The sequence below is a fragment of the Dermacentor variabilis genome, chromosome 5 (genome assembly GCF_050947875.1).
Source record: "Dermacentor variabilis isolate Ectoservices chromosome 5, ASM5094787v1, whole genome shotgun sequence".
NCBI lineage: Eukaryota > Metazoa > Arthropoda > Arachnida > Ixodida > Ixodidae > Dermacentor > Dermacentor variabilis.
This window is the reverse complement of record NC_134572.1, coordinates 116,944,998-116,960,104: the sequence shown is the minus strand read 5'-3', so window position 1 is coordinate 116,960,104 and position 15,107 is coordinate 116,944,998. Positions and strand designations below refer to the sequence as shown.

The window sequence follows — 15,107 nt, the reverse complement described above, 5'->3', positions numbered from 1 at the left end:
TGGGGGAGCATGAGAGCGAGATTAGCAAAAGTAATGAAGGCAGCAGAAGCGGCGGCAGACCAGGACGTCTGCATTAAAAATGTGGCACTGACAGACTTGAGAAGCAATGATACAGCACACCCTACTATGTCGTCGTCATGATCACCAGCCTATTTTTTATGCCCACTGCAGGACGACCTGAAGTGGATTGGGCTATTTATGACATCACAGACACCTGCTGGAAGTTTACCCTCTGCCCCCTGCTTTTATTTTTGTCACGCTCTTCTCTCCGTCTTTATTTCCCCTTTCCCTTCCCCTAATGCAGGGTAGCAAACCGGAGGTATTAAGTCTGGTTAACCTCCCTGCCTTTCTCTCATTTGTATCTCTCCTCTCTCTTTACCCTCTGCCAAGAGACGTTTTGGTAGAATATGCAACATCAACAATCCAGGAATAGCAGGGGTGACCGCACCAAGTGACCATACTATGCCAACGGTCTGTAATCATTTGACAGTGGGAGCTCTTCTGGCCTTTATTAGCTAGCGACGTACACTCGTACGTTCGCGAAAGGAAAGTTTGAATCTACGCAGATAGCACGAGAAAACATCAACGTGATCACATGCACGACAAACCAACTCTCCCGTCAGAGTGGTCTACGTGCTATTGCAGCTCTTCTCACATTTTTAACTCGGGCATAAACTCACCTTTACGGAATGAGAACGGCATTTACAAATACAAGTTGTCGAGCTCGTGCGTGGGATTAATTAGAAGAAAAAAATTTGCAACACACCTGCAATGTTTACATTGCAGGCTTGTTGTGCGAGCAACTTGACTGCTTGATTACTTGCTTCGTGAGCAACCTCATAAGTGCTTGTGCCGTGGAACGGCCTCATTACAAACTTGGAGTCTTAAAAAGTAGCAGTTTTGGTTATATGAAAATCTTAAGTCCTCATACAAAGCTGCAAGCTAACGGCTTAATCTCGGCATAACAAACGGGCATTGATTTCATCGAGGCGACAACAGCGCCTCCCCAAGAATGAAGGCAATGTGCTTCGGCTCAACAACGAATTTCGTGTGTCTCCATGCATACTGTGAACTTATCGCCTTCTCATCTTTCAGTCTCATTTTCACGTAATTCAGTGGGTCGTAGCCAAATGGGCCCAGCCTGACAAACCTCCCTGCCTTTACCTCTTGATTTCCCCGACTCTGTGCAACAGTCACGGTCCTCCGTTAACTCTACAAAAGGAGTAGCCACTTCACAATCTCATCTTCCCTCCAATGCATTTTAGCAGATATTGAGAGCACCTGCTAAGTCTCCTACACCTGCTAAGGTACCTGCTAAGCACGAGGTCGCGTGATCAAATACAGGCCGCGGCGGCCGCATTTGATTAAAAAAAACGACGGTTTCTCTTGCATTGGGGGCACGTTAAAGATTCTCTTGATGGTCAAAATAATCCGGAGACCCCACGACGGCGTGCTTCATAGTCAAATAGTGGTTTTGGCAAGTAAAACTCCAGAATTCTATTAAATTTCCCTCCCAAGAATTGAACTGTTTCTCTGTCCTGTCACGGCCTTCGCATTCTGCTGTGATTCGCGCCCGCGGGTCACCCAGGTACCCCACGCGCTGCCTCTCGCGATCTCCCGATTAGCGAGGCAGTCGCGCCACACTTCGCTCCGTTTGCAATGTGCCGCATGGGACAGATTGTCTGCGCCAGCCACGCTACTCGCAGCCTTCTCTTCCTAATATAAACCGTTTACCTATATAACCTTAATACGAAATATTGAAACGTTAAATGAAATCACGTATAGAGCTGCGCTCAAATTTCGCACTAGGGAGTACTGTAGGCGTCGGTAAATTTCCTTTTTCAGTCCACTACGGCTTCAGTTTGGTCGGTCGGTCGGTCTGTCGGTTGTATCTCGCTTGACAGGACACAGACAACCGGCTTACACAGGGTGTCCCACCATGCACGAAGATTTAACGATATGCATATGCCACGTAGCTGGACAGAACCAAGGTAATGTTGTTTGCTGTGGAGATACTTAGATTATTTTTTGCATTCCGGCTAAGCATATAATTAGTCTTAATTATCTAATCAACTTTGCAATATTATGAATAAATTAAAAGAGCCAATGAGAAAAGTGCAGAGCAACATGAAAAACTCCTTATACAGCTTTCCGTTACCCAATACGTGCTGCATAAAAGTGTTTTTTTCTGAGCGTGAAAGAAGCAGGCGAATACACGCAAAAATGGCGCACGACTAGCAACTCGAAGCACTGCCATTATATTTGCCTGCCGTTACGTAGCACCGTAGGTACAACTAGTTTCAGGTCTACACCAGGTACCCAGCTTATGGCTTCCACAGCATATTCGTCTGCCACTTCATTGCCTGTGACCCGCCGTGGTTGCTCAGTGGCTATGGTGTTAGGCTGCTGAGCACGAGGTCGCGGGATTGAATCCCGGCCACGGCGGCCGCATTTCGATGGAGGCGAAATGCGAAAACACCCGTGCACTTAGATTTAGGTGCACGTTAAAGATCCCCAGGTGGTCCAAATTTCCGGAGTCCTCCACTACGGCGTGCCTCATAATCAGATAGTGGTTTTGGCACGTTAAACCCCATAATTTAATTTTTTTTCCATTGCCTGCGATGCCAGAGTGGCCTGTCACCTAGCACGCAACAACAGCAAGGATTAGTTTGCATGCTGCATGAATGTCTTTAAGGAGCTTGTTGAAAACGGGATTTCGGCTAGCCTTTCCACAGGAGAGGGCTGTGACAACGCTTAAGAAATCAGTGTATACTATAGTAGAATTGTGTACCTTGTACTGCACGATGTGCTCAACAGTGACCAGAACATTCCAAGCTTCCGCCGTAAAGATGTGCTATGGTTATGGAAGGTTTAGAGTGGCAGAAGTTTGAGCCAAGGGCTGCGGATGACAGCGAAGTTGCCGACTTTGAAGCATCAGTGAAGAAAGCGATATATTTATACTTGTCTTCAAGGGCTAGGAAATGTTGCTGGATTAGAGTGTTTAGTCAATTTTTATTTCCAAGCTCTTTAAATGACAAGCAACGAGCGACTGGATGTTGCTCACAAGGGGGGATGAGCTCAGCGTATTCACTTTCCTGCAGATCTGTGAAAACTATTCCAAGACTTTGCGCAATAGATTTTACAAGCAAACGGGAACGGTAGGTCGTGTGAGGGCAGGTCTAAATTTCATTTGATTTTATTTGCTTAAAGGCCCCATTGAAGGGGTATTACATACGGGGTATTACATAATAAGAGGGTATTACATAATACAACTGACTCATGGACGGATCATTTATAAATGATTTGCATAGATGCTGTTTTAGGGACATGATTTTTATAATGCATAAGTGACATAAAAATATGTTCGCTGATAATCCAGAGACCACTGATCCGACTCTGCATGAAGGCTTTGGACAAGGCTGGTACAAAAGACACCAAGTGCCGGGTGAATACCTAAGTCGTAGACAGATTCAAGGAGCTTAAGAGTTGTCTTTAAAGCTGACTGGTAAACAATACATCCATAGTCTATGCGTGACAACACATGGCTTTTAAAGAAAGTTAGGAGATAACGCCTATCTGTTGCTCACGATTGATGAGATAAAATCTTTAAAATGTTCATAGTTTTAAGACATTTAAGCGTCAATTGCTTTATATGCTGAATGCAGGTTAGCTTAGCATCGAAAATTACACTAATATTGTTTGTTCTTTCGTAATGACCAGGCTTTTCCCATTCATCGCAGTGCAAGGGTCAGGGCATGCTTCTATTCGCCTGAAATACAGAACGCAAGTAGTCGTTTCTGCAATGAATCGGAACTCGTTTTCCTCTGCCCGTTTGGCGAGCCGATTAGCAGTTAACCTTATCTGGCGTTCACACATAGATAGGTTGCAAGATTTCAAGATGATTTGAATGTCGTCCACATAGACAGAATACGATACCGTGGGTGGGATAACCGAGAGTTCATTTGGAAAAAAAGTGCGCGATAACACACTGCCAATTATTACGCGAAAGTTCCTTTCAGATAGGTAATTTCGCTGAATGTTCAGCGTACTACCACAAATTCCACACGACGACAAGTCTTGAAGAACAGCGTATCTTCAGGCGGTATCATATTCCTTCACCAGACCAAAGAATAGGGATAGACAGTATTGTCTGTGTACAGATGCATCAGGTATATGTGACTCCAGGAGGACAAGACTATCGGTTGTAGACCTCGCTCTTGGGAAGACAGATTGGCTTCAGTCCAATGTACCGCTGTAGTCTAAAAAGTAGATAAGGTAACGGTTAATCATTTCAAAGCGAAGCTTTATATGGCTAGGCGAAACGAAAATCCGTCTGTCCCCGCCTGTATACAGAAAACCACCACCACCACCACCACCACCACCATCATCGTCTTCGTCTTCGTCTTCGTCTTCGTCTTCGTCGTCGTCGTCGTCGTCGTCGTCGTCGTCTTCGTCGTCGTCTTCGTCGTCGTCGTCGTCGTCGTCTTCTTCTTCTTCTTCTTCTTCTTCTTCTTCTTCTTTGTCGTCGTCGTCGTCGTCGTCGTCGTCGTCGTCGTCATCGCCATCATCAATGGCTCGAGCGTCGTCGCCTTCGTCCACAGCTAGCTTGTTGGCTCGGGCGTTCGTTGTGGTCGTCGTCTTCCACAGCTGGCTCCATTGCCGCTCCCCATTCAAGCGTAGAATTTCACTTCTCTTCTGTCGTCGTAATGGAGAGGCCGCGTTTACGGGGGTATGAGCCAATTATTGAAGCAATTGAATTTTGAAGAATCGCAAGCGTCAATGGCGGACGGATGCTGCTAACCACGAGCAAACTTGAGCACACTCGAGACATCGAACGCAAGCGACAGCGGCGGACTGCGGGCATTGCGTCACTAACGTCGTTCTCTCTATCGCAGCCGAACGTGAGTGCAACATCATTAAGAAACACAAAGACATAACCAATAATTGAGAAAGACTGACGCAGTGACAAATGCCGGGGCCGCAAGTTTCAGCTTCTCTAGTTAACCATCTGTACGGAGTGCTTGGGCGGTGATTTTTTTCAAAGACCTTAAGTAAACAGCTAGTGAGTACAACAGAGTCACTAAATTTTAACTTTTCCTTGAAAATGCAACAAATCTCTTCAAACGTAGTGCCGTGCTTGCCCAGAATAACAGTTTCTCCTTTCCCGTGTATTTAGACAGACACCCACGAGCTACAGCTTCCCCTTAATGAGCAACAACATTAACTACACCTTTATTTTCAGCCGCTCAACATTGATAAATAGTGTAGCCAAGTTACTCTTTACCTCAACCTCTCCAGAGCAACTCCCGTGTAACCTAATACCCAGATGACATTATAGAAGAGCCAACGATTGCCGAAATGTCGCAGGATAATAGCTGGCGACTCATATGTCACCACTGATGCAAAGGCCGCGGCCATGTGGGACCCCGTAGATCAAGCCTTGGGATAATGCAAGGTTTCTATTCCAATTCTTTCACTTGGGCTTTGTCAGGGGTGCGAGTGTCCCTCAGCCTACGTTATCATCAGGATCGGCCTGTTTTTAGCGATATACGGTAACAGAAGCGAATCAAGTGACATGAATCATTACACAAGCATACCGGTCCGAAATCTTCAAGGAAGGCAGAACAGCTACGCCAGGAGGCAAATAGATACGTTGTACAAACTAATATGCGTGAGGAGTGACGAAGAGCTCATTTATTGGGATGGCCACATGAGCTCACATTACGGCGGCAAAGAAAGGGGGTAATGGATACGCGGTAGGAGGACGGTGGCTGGCCGCATCCATCTGAATATCTCACGCAGAATACACGGTGTGCAGGACACACATAGGGGCTCCTATTCAATCAGGCGGCTCTATGACGTGTTTATGCAGACGAAGGAGCCACAGAATTCGTGTATTTAACAAAAACCGCCCCCTTAACCCTTTGACTGCCCTTATTATTCTAGACTGCTCCTCAGACTTTGCCGGTTTTTATCGTGTGCTGGTCGAGTGAGTATTTCAAGCTGTACGGAAGCAGGTTCTGCGTCGTCGCGTTCTCCAATTTCAGCATATATCAGTAGTTTATAAATTCCTTCGGATGTCATAGTCAGAACGTATGGACCGTCTACATTTAGTGTGTAAGTGCATGTAGCAAGTGAGCGTTTTCGATGAATGAACTCCCTTTTTCTGGTCTAAGAGAACTTGTTAGAATAACACCTGCTCGTATCTTCCAGGACGTGTACATGAACGAGAAGAAAGGGGTTTAACCAAGGGGTCCGATTTTTATTAATCATATCGTGGGAACCCAAAAAAAGACACCAAGGACAATATAGGAGAAATTACTTGTACTTACTAGTTGAATTAAAGAACGGATAAACTGGCCATGAAAGTGGATGAAAAAACAACTTGCCGCAGGTGCATCGCACGCGTAATGCGAAGACGTGGAATCGTTCCCCACTTGCGGCAAATTGTTTATTCATCCACCTTCATTGCCATTAATTTATCATTTATTTAATTCAATTAGTAAGTACAAGTAATTTCCCCTATGTTGTCGTTGGTGTCCTTGTTGGGTTCTCATGATAGAACGTGAACATGTTGTATAGTACACGGTACTATTTTAATGCGACGAAGCATTATTCGGTAAAAGAGCGCAAAAAAAGGGCATGAACAAGATTGCGAACAAGCGCGTGCGTGTGTGTGTGTATGTATGTATGTATGTATGTACGTATGTATGTACGTACGTACCTATGTACGTATGTATGTATGTATGTATGTATGTATGTATGTATGTATGTATGTATGTATGTATGTATGTATGTATGTATGTATGTATGTATGTATGTGCGTGTATGTATGTATGTATGTACCCTCCTAAACTCTTTCCCATCAACTTGCTCACTAAGTAGTCCATGGTCCAATGGGTAGATAATCAGGCAGATAATGAGGCAAGAGGGGTATAGGAGAAGGTGTTTCGCCGGCGCGCGCCCTTTCGCCCCATGGATTCCGGTCGGCGCGAGCGACAGCGGGAGCTCGCACGAGAGCGGCTGCGCCGACGTCGCGCAAATCCCGAGCTTCGAGAGCGAGAATCGCAAGCAAAGCGCCAGCTGAGGAAAGCCACTATCGCCGAGGATCGAGGACGGGAAGCGCAAGCCAAGCGCAGGTGGAAGCCAAGCCAATCCCCACTTTCAAGAGAAATCAACCCAAGCCAAGCACCAGCACAGGCAAGCTAACCTCCGACTGCGAGCATAGGAGGCCGAGCAGAGACGTCGACGATGGGAAATACCTCCCAGGGAGGGCACCAATGAACGGTTCAAGAGAGAATTTCTCGACCGTGAGTGCGGCCGCAGCTGCAAGGTGTGTGATAGACTCTGGTTTGATCATGACCTCACGTAATTGAAGAGTGTGCGCAATCCGGAACCGAAGCTCGAATCTAGCAAAACGATGACAACGAGACAAAATGTTCATGAAAATAACGCTAAGCACGAGTTTAAGCTTGACAAATTAGCACCAGCTTTGCTGTTTTGACAACTTTCACTGCGTAGAACTGGGTTCACTTTTTAACACATCAATCGTCGACGAAGTAATGATTTTTTTCCCTAAGTCCTGAATACCAGCCTGTCACAGAAATTAGTCTCGGAGACATAGTTACCATACATAGTTACGTAGTTACCATACTCGGTGACAACCTAAGAATTCCGCACAAGCTCCACCTACAAAACCGCAACACATCTGGCATACGTGCTTCCACTCTCCGTAACATTGTGCCTGGGGCGGGGTGAGCCAGCGCTCGCCCCGAGTGGTATCCGTGAGGGAGCCACCGCTAGCTGCAGTGCACTCGCAGCTTAAATTACATTGCTCAGCTAATGTAAATGATAGGCTGTATACTTGGAAAATGAAAGCTCCTTGCTTCCAGTTAAAGCATCATCTTTGGCTGAGTACTTGTATTATGATCTCCCCCTAAAATTGCGAAGACGTTCAGGTTTCAGACGTAGGCGCGAATACATAAAAACACAAAGACACAAAGAGAGATCTGTACGGTGAAATTAGCCGTACGAAACATGCAGGAAAATGGAAAGCACTCCACGTCACGGAAATTAGCGAACTTAATTGGCTGGCGCATCTGTGAAATTCTATTTTGTGTTGGCCAGTGGTAGATATGCCACTGCATTTTTAGGTTATTGCCGACTACATAGTGTGTATGTAGCCAATATCTCCTAAGGTATATTTGTGATTGAATCAAAGGTCAGTAATTTGTAAAATGTGTATTTGAGGCAGCATCTTCTGCAGATGAGTTAAAATTGCTAGGCAACGAACTGAATGCAAAAAAGAAAAACGGGGTGGGGGCGGGGCAACTATACGGGATATTAAACCGGAAGGTTACGATTTCAGATCAAATAGCTTTCTCTGGCCACCACGCCAAGTGGTTATTGGTGGCGGAGTGTTTCTGCGCAAAACAGATTGAAAGATGGTCACCGGAAGCCCCGACAGACAGGAGCGCCGACTATAGCGAATCGGCTCATATATAGACGTGCTGCTGAACGACTGTGTTCTCTGCGGAAATACGCAATGAAACAAGGAACTCTACCTAAATGTCCTTTGTGCAAGAAATATATACATTCAAGTGCACCATTCCTTGAAAAAAAAAATAGAACAGTAGCTTTTTAGAAGCTTCAACGTTACCATTGCTACTCGCGTTGCCGTTCGCTTCACCAGCCTTTTATTGCTTACATAAACAGTATATAAAGAACAAGTCGCGTGAAGTACTGAAATTCGCTTAAACCCTCTCCATGCCAACATTTTATCTTTTTTTCTCGAAACCACCAAGGTGTTCCTAATGATTTTATGACTGATTCAATGTGAACAGTTTTTTTTATTTCATCAATATCGGCAGTCCATCGTTTCTCTATTTTTTCTTCTTTCTTTAGTAACTCGTAGACAATCTGACGTGTTATGCGACGCGACGCACACGCCGCAAGTTACCGCTGGCGGTTAACGCTAAGAGGGCAGGTTAACTCTTGTACGAGAGAAGTAGGCGCGTGATCGTGGTGTCAAGCTGGAACCACATGGCGGTATTTTTGGTGCGGTTGACGCGCGGCGGAGGGGCGCGGGAGTCGCTTCGACGAACGCGCCCGCCCAAATCGCGTAACCGCGCGGTATACTGTTGGGAGTCGAAGGGAACGCGTCGCGTCCTTCGCGTGCACCTCGGTTTCTCTGATTATTGGCCTCGGTATACGCGGCGCGCGATGATCGCGAATCGCGATACCGCGTCGACTCGCAGCGCGATCGCCGTGGACAAAAAGTGCAACCTAAAAGTGGTCTAACGTCGTCTGAGGTCAGTTTGGGTGGCCTAACGTCGGCAACAGCTTAGCTGTACATTCACTAGTTCGTAGGGTGGAATGGAGGGGGATTTTTATCTTCGCCTAGTCTTCCCTCCCCCCCCCCCCCTCCCGAAGTTCTACGTCGGTGGTTAGTTTCTCGCCTGGTGGTCACGCGAGCCAGCCTGCAGAAAATCGGCCCCACACCGGCTTTAGCTTTGCTCCTCCGAAAGTTCTTCCTTCGACACGCAGGTGGTACTAGGCGCCGTTAATCGTTAACGTAACCGCAGCAAAGACTATTCACCGCTCATGATCCGTCCATATCTTGAACGCATGGGCTTTTATGAAAGCTTCGCAACGGTGGTCGAGAACGGTTGCAGGACGCAGTTGTCGTGGATTCCACTGCTCGATACGCGAGGAATGACCGCACCCTATCTGATATCGTGTAGCGACATTTAGCCTTGGCCGGCGCACCAAGGCTTCGCTAGAAATAATTTTAAAAAATTAAATTATGGGGTTTTACGTGCCAAAACCACGTTCTGATTATGAGGCACGCCGTAGTGGAGGACTCCGGAAATTTCGACCACCTGGGGTTCTTTAACGTGCACATAAATCTAAGTACACGGGTGTTTTTGCATTTCGCCTCCATCGAAATGCGGCCGCCGTGGCCGGGATTCGATCCCGCGACCTCGTGCTCAGCTGTCCAACACAGAAATAATTTCTACAGTGCATCGGATGTGCATAATTGTTTTCTTTATATTCTCATTTGCGAGCGGATTTGCTTTGTTAATTACTTTTTCGGATAGCCCGCTCGTAGATACAATTTTTAATGTGTTCCAATGACAGCAACAACATAACCTGACGAAGGAGTACCTGCAGCCCAGGATGCACGTTTAACAATTGTGTTGCAATGTGACCAATCGCTTGCAAATTGGGATAAAGGGGATTTTCTGCAAATGTGCTCCCTGCAATTGTGAAGCGACAAATGAAAAAGAAAATCCACCATTGACGAAGCGTTTGCTTGTCAACGAAAACCGTTTCCACTGTTTCGATTAATACGACCAAGCGTATAGGTGAACCAAGTGGTCTTGCCAACCACTTCTCCCCTCGCAATTTTGAAAAATAAAGAAAATAATAAAAAAGGAAAAAAAGGAAAAAAAAGGAGAAAAGGAGAAAGAAGGCTATTGCGTGCAGTGGGTATCGCTTGCGGACACAAGGCGGTGTTCTACCGCACTGAGACCCTTTAACAACTCTGACATCACGAAAAGCTAACTGCGCAACGATCTCATGCACCTAAATGTAACTACTCTTCACCAGTGACATCCATCATGGTAGATTCAAGAGAGCGTATTCTGATGCAAGTATTATGATGAGCTCAAACATTACGCTTAGCCACGAGGGGGATAGCCCAGCGACGATATTATCACAACACCGACGTAAACAGCTTTTATAGTGTGAGGAGAGAAAAAAAAGAATACCAAACTTCTTACTGTGTCCTACTCTTCTGGATGTTCTTTCCCTCACTTTCTCCTCATTTCTTTTATAGCAAACGTAAAAGAAGCCAATACATTGCATTCGGTGCCTCTTCATAAATGCGGCTCCGTAAGTGCTCGACGTGTTCTTCCTCAGTCACTGGCTGTATTGGCTCCTTCTGCTTTTATCGAGAGTGAAACGACGCTTGTTGGTTTTCATTCGTTCCTGTGCCCCAGACAGAGCTTGAGGAATGAGATTGGTACTTGCATTCCGGACCAATGATCACTTCATTTTCTGTTTCGATTGCACGTGCCAACTTCGGGTCTGTTTATTTTCTATATCTCTCCTCGTAGGATTAATCTCGGAGCGTCCGGCGAAGCTCTTGCTGCGTTAACAGGATTACGACGAGCGTTGCGCGTGCAATCATTTATTTACTGAGACTCCAGTCCGTATAAGCTCCGGCATCATGCGGACAAGAACAGAGGAGGAGCTGGGACCTCGCAGGGATTGCAAAGCCAACTAGCGCGGCGATCAGGAGCTCATCCGTGATCACTTTTTTATTGATCTTGCTGTTGACGTCAGCGAGGTTGCGTATGCTGTTTCTGTGCCGCCTCAGAGACGCTACTCGGACGCCGCAACTATAGGCGACGCTGAAGCCTCGCCTATACTACGATTGGCCTCGGAGTTAACGAGCGTCGTTACTTGCTGAAGGTCCCTGCGGTCGTGCAATATCCGCCGTCACGTAAGTTTATTGGTTGGTGTTTATTTGTCACTTTGGCTGTTTGTTTAGAGCATGGAGGAAAGTAGGAACAGACACCCAGCATCGATAAAGGCGAGAGGAAGGCACAGAGCTAGTAGAGGGACAAACACTTCAGCCCCTCTAGAAAAAAACATTTTTTTTTTAGCCTACGATGGGTAGGTGGCAAGGGATTTCTCAGACCAAATTTCAGACTTACCAGGACGAGGAAACTAGCTAACAATTTTAGCTCGGTGCTTTCGGAATATCCCTAATAGTGTTTGTTTTTCCACGCGCAATTCTGACGTTTCGAAGTAAGAACTTACGAAGCCTCCATGTTGGCGTAGCGGCGTTGGTGGTGCGCTGCTTAACACGAGGTCGGGGGTTAAAATAGCGGCCACGGCGGCCGCGTATCGATGGTGGCGAAATGCAAGAACGTCCGCTTACCGTGCATTGGGCGCAAGATTAACAGGTGGTCAAAATTAATCCGGAACCCTCTACTGCGGCGTGCCTGATAATCAGGTGGAGGTGTTGGCAGGCAAAACAATAAAATTACAAAGAAAAGTTTTAGAGATAGCAGTCTGTCTCGAAACAAAATAGTTGCTTGAAGTCAGTGCACTGCGTCAATAAGTTTAATCAAGAAGCGCAAAGGTGTTGCCTTATCACAGATTCTTGCTTGCGATCGCTCACATATTATAAAGAAGTCGTGGTACCCGGTGATCTTACCCGGATAGGTGGTAATCGTTTGTTGACAATGAAGATCACAATGACTGATGTGATGAAAGTGACGAGGATGCAAGACGAAGGAGAATAACTTATTAAAGAAGGCAACGAAAATATAATCAATCGAAGAAACAAGAGAAACCGGGCTCTTCGTAGCTCTACGGGAACAATCTACCGATCATGTCGAATTACACAAGGCACAAAGAATTCAATTAGACTGACCGCGGCTTGGCGAGTCGACAGTATAAACAGCACTAACAGTAGATCAGAAAAATTAGCTGGACATCCGGGGATTCAATTTGGGACACCAAATACCGGTCCATAATATCAAACACTGATGCACACAAACACACACTCGCATACAAGATTGTCGAAAGGAGCAGGAAAGCCTGTTTCGCAATAAATAAATGTCAAGAATGCTTGAACATTGAAGCTGGTCTACTCGGTGTGTAACCTGTTCAGCCTCGTGCATCCGTGTTGGTCTTTGATGAAGCTTCACCAACTAGCCGAGTCTGAGTCGTGGACCGCAAAAATAACCGGGCACTCTGCACACAAACGAAGAAACAAACAAACAGCAACAGAAAAAAAGGAGTAAATAACAGGCAGCGCAGCTGCGGAAACCGTGTCTGCTTCCTTCATTAAATAAAACAGTGGGTTTTCTTTTTCCTTTCTCGTTTTCTCTTTTTCGTTGGAGGCAACTTGTATTCCGGACTCATGGGAGAGAATGCGAGGCCATCGGAAAGCGGGACAGGCGTGTTTCGCTTAACTATGAACCCTCTAGCCAGTTTATCCTATATTGTCAGCCATCTTCTTATGGTGTTTGACGAAGAAGAGTACATCTTCAGAGCCTATCTAACATGCAAGCCTAGCACTCGCCAAATGATTGCAACGAAATATCAAGTGGCTACCCTCCGTCTTATAGTCTTACCAGCATCCGATATTACGAGCTTTCTTTTTCGCCTCGGAAATGATGTTCATAAGAGCGGACATTTGGGCAACGTGGTACAGATGCGTTATGGAAATAAACAATTATCCATCTTTTATGCAGACCGTAAGAAAACACACACCACCGCTGTGTGTGTCTTGGTTTCCTACGGTCTGCGCAGAAGTTGCTCTGATGATTTCCATGATGTAGTAAATGAAGATCGATTGGCCCGTAGCTGTTTCATGAGAACCTTCCACCCCCAACTCTTCCCCCGCATCCAACGCGCGCGTTGCAGTCCTATCTGTGAAGATAAGCGTGGGAACGTGCCGGCAGACACCGAAATAAATAAATAAATAAATAAATAAATAAATAAATAAATAAATATATATATATATATATATATATATATATATATATATATATATATATATATATATACAGACACACACACATCGAAAGTTGGCTTGAAAGTGAATTAGGGTATGTTTTGAGCGAAGCACCACACCTGTGTCGGATAAAAATCGGAGTATTTACGTTATGTATTCGAACCACTTTTGTGTCTAAATATAACAAAACATTTTTTTTTTCAGTGACACATGAGTATTCCTTCATTAAGCGCTCCTGTCCAGAGAGAGAGAGAGAGAGAATCAACTTTTGTGCTGAGCCCTTAGTGACGGTTGGTGCGCGCTGGCACCAGATGGGGTGGAACCTTCTGCTCAGGTCCCATATGCGTCCAGCAGTTCCTGGCCCCTAGCCGCCAGCGCGAGCTGGGTCGGTAGGTCGGGGCTGGACAACAAGGTCTCCCATCGCTCGGGGGGGGGTTGGGGCTGGGGAGGGTGGGGGGTAGGGATGGGGGGGCGGGGTTCTTGAGCTTAGTGCACTCTGCAAGGATGTGTGCTAGAGTGCCTTTTGACCGTCTGCAAAAAGGGCATGAAGTGTCATGCTCTGTTGGGAACATCTTGTGCAAGAGCACGGGATGCGCTAGCGACCTCGCTTGCATGCGTCGCACGATCGTTTGCTGCATTCGGTTGAGTTGCGGATGCGGACGGGGAAGCCTACATCTGCCGCTTCTGTACGTTTTCGTGATTTCTTTGTAGCTTTTCACGGGGTGCGGTAGCTCTGGCTCGTCCTCGGCCCGGATTGAAAGTTCTCGGGCATAGTGGTCGGCGAGTGCGTTGCCTTCCACTTGCGAGTGAGCCGGGACCCACACGAGCTCAACGGCCCGTCCCGGTGATTTGCATTTGGTGAGGATCGCTAGTGCCGCGGGAGAGATATTCCCCTTGCGGTAGCTTGCGTAGGCCGTCTGGGAGTCTGTGACCACGGTCCTCAGTCCCGGTTGTGCGAGTGCGAGGGCCACGGCCACTTCTTCTGCTTCGGCTGTATGCGTCGTCCGTATCGAGGCGCCTGTGACCAGTTTATCAATGGTGGTGACGACCGCCGTTGCTCCAGTGCCATGCTTGGGAAGCGAGGCGTCCGCGTAGAGGACCTCGGGGTCCTCTTCCAGCTGTCGAGCCAGTGCCTTGGCCCGCGCAGAGCGTCTCTCGTTGTTCCTCCCCGGCTGCATGTTCCGGGGGAGGGGCTTGGTTTTAATAATGTCTCTCCACGTTGTGGAGAGACGACGACGACGCTGACGGAGTGCATGCGCCTCGTATGGGCTCCGTATATTTCAAACTCTTGTGGCCAAACAATCACCGCTGGACCCAAACTAACGTCGGAACCAGCTTCCGGAAGTGATCCGCTACCGATCAAGACCAGTCCCGACGCCAGGGACCCAGGACAAGGGTTTCTACGACCACAAGATTGCTAACCCTAACAAGATCTTCAGCTGCTCCGTCTGGCCGAGAAACAGGTGCGCCGCAGCTACGAAGGTGCGCGGCGTCGCTGCCGCAGTCCCGGCTCCCGAGGACTTCGCCCAACGACTCGCATCCCCGTGAGATCAAGTAAGCGCAGCCCCTG

General features: G+C 47.0%; 1 protein-coding gene across 1 annotated transcript in view; it reads left to right on the top strand.

The window, feature by feature from the left end:
- The window catches only part of LOC142583091 (corticotropin-releasing factor-binding protein), a 137,020-nt gene that overhangs the window by 33,082 nt on the left and 88,831 nt on the right, over window positions 1–15,107 (top strand). The window lies entirely within an intron of this gene.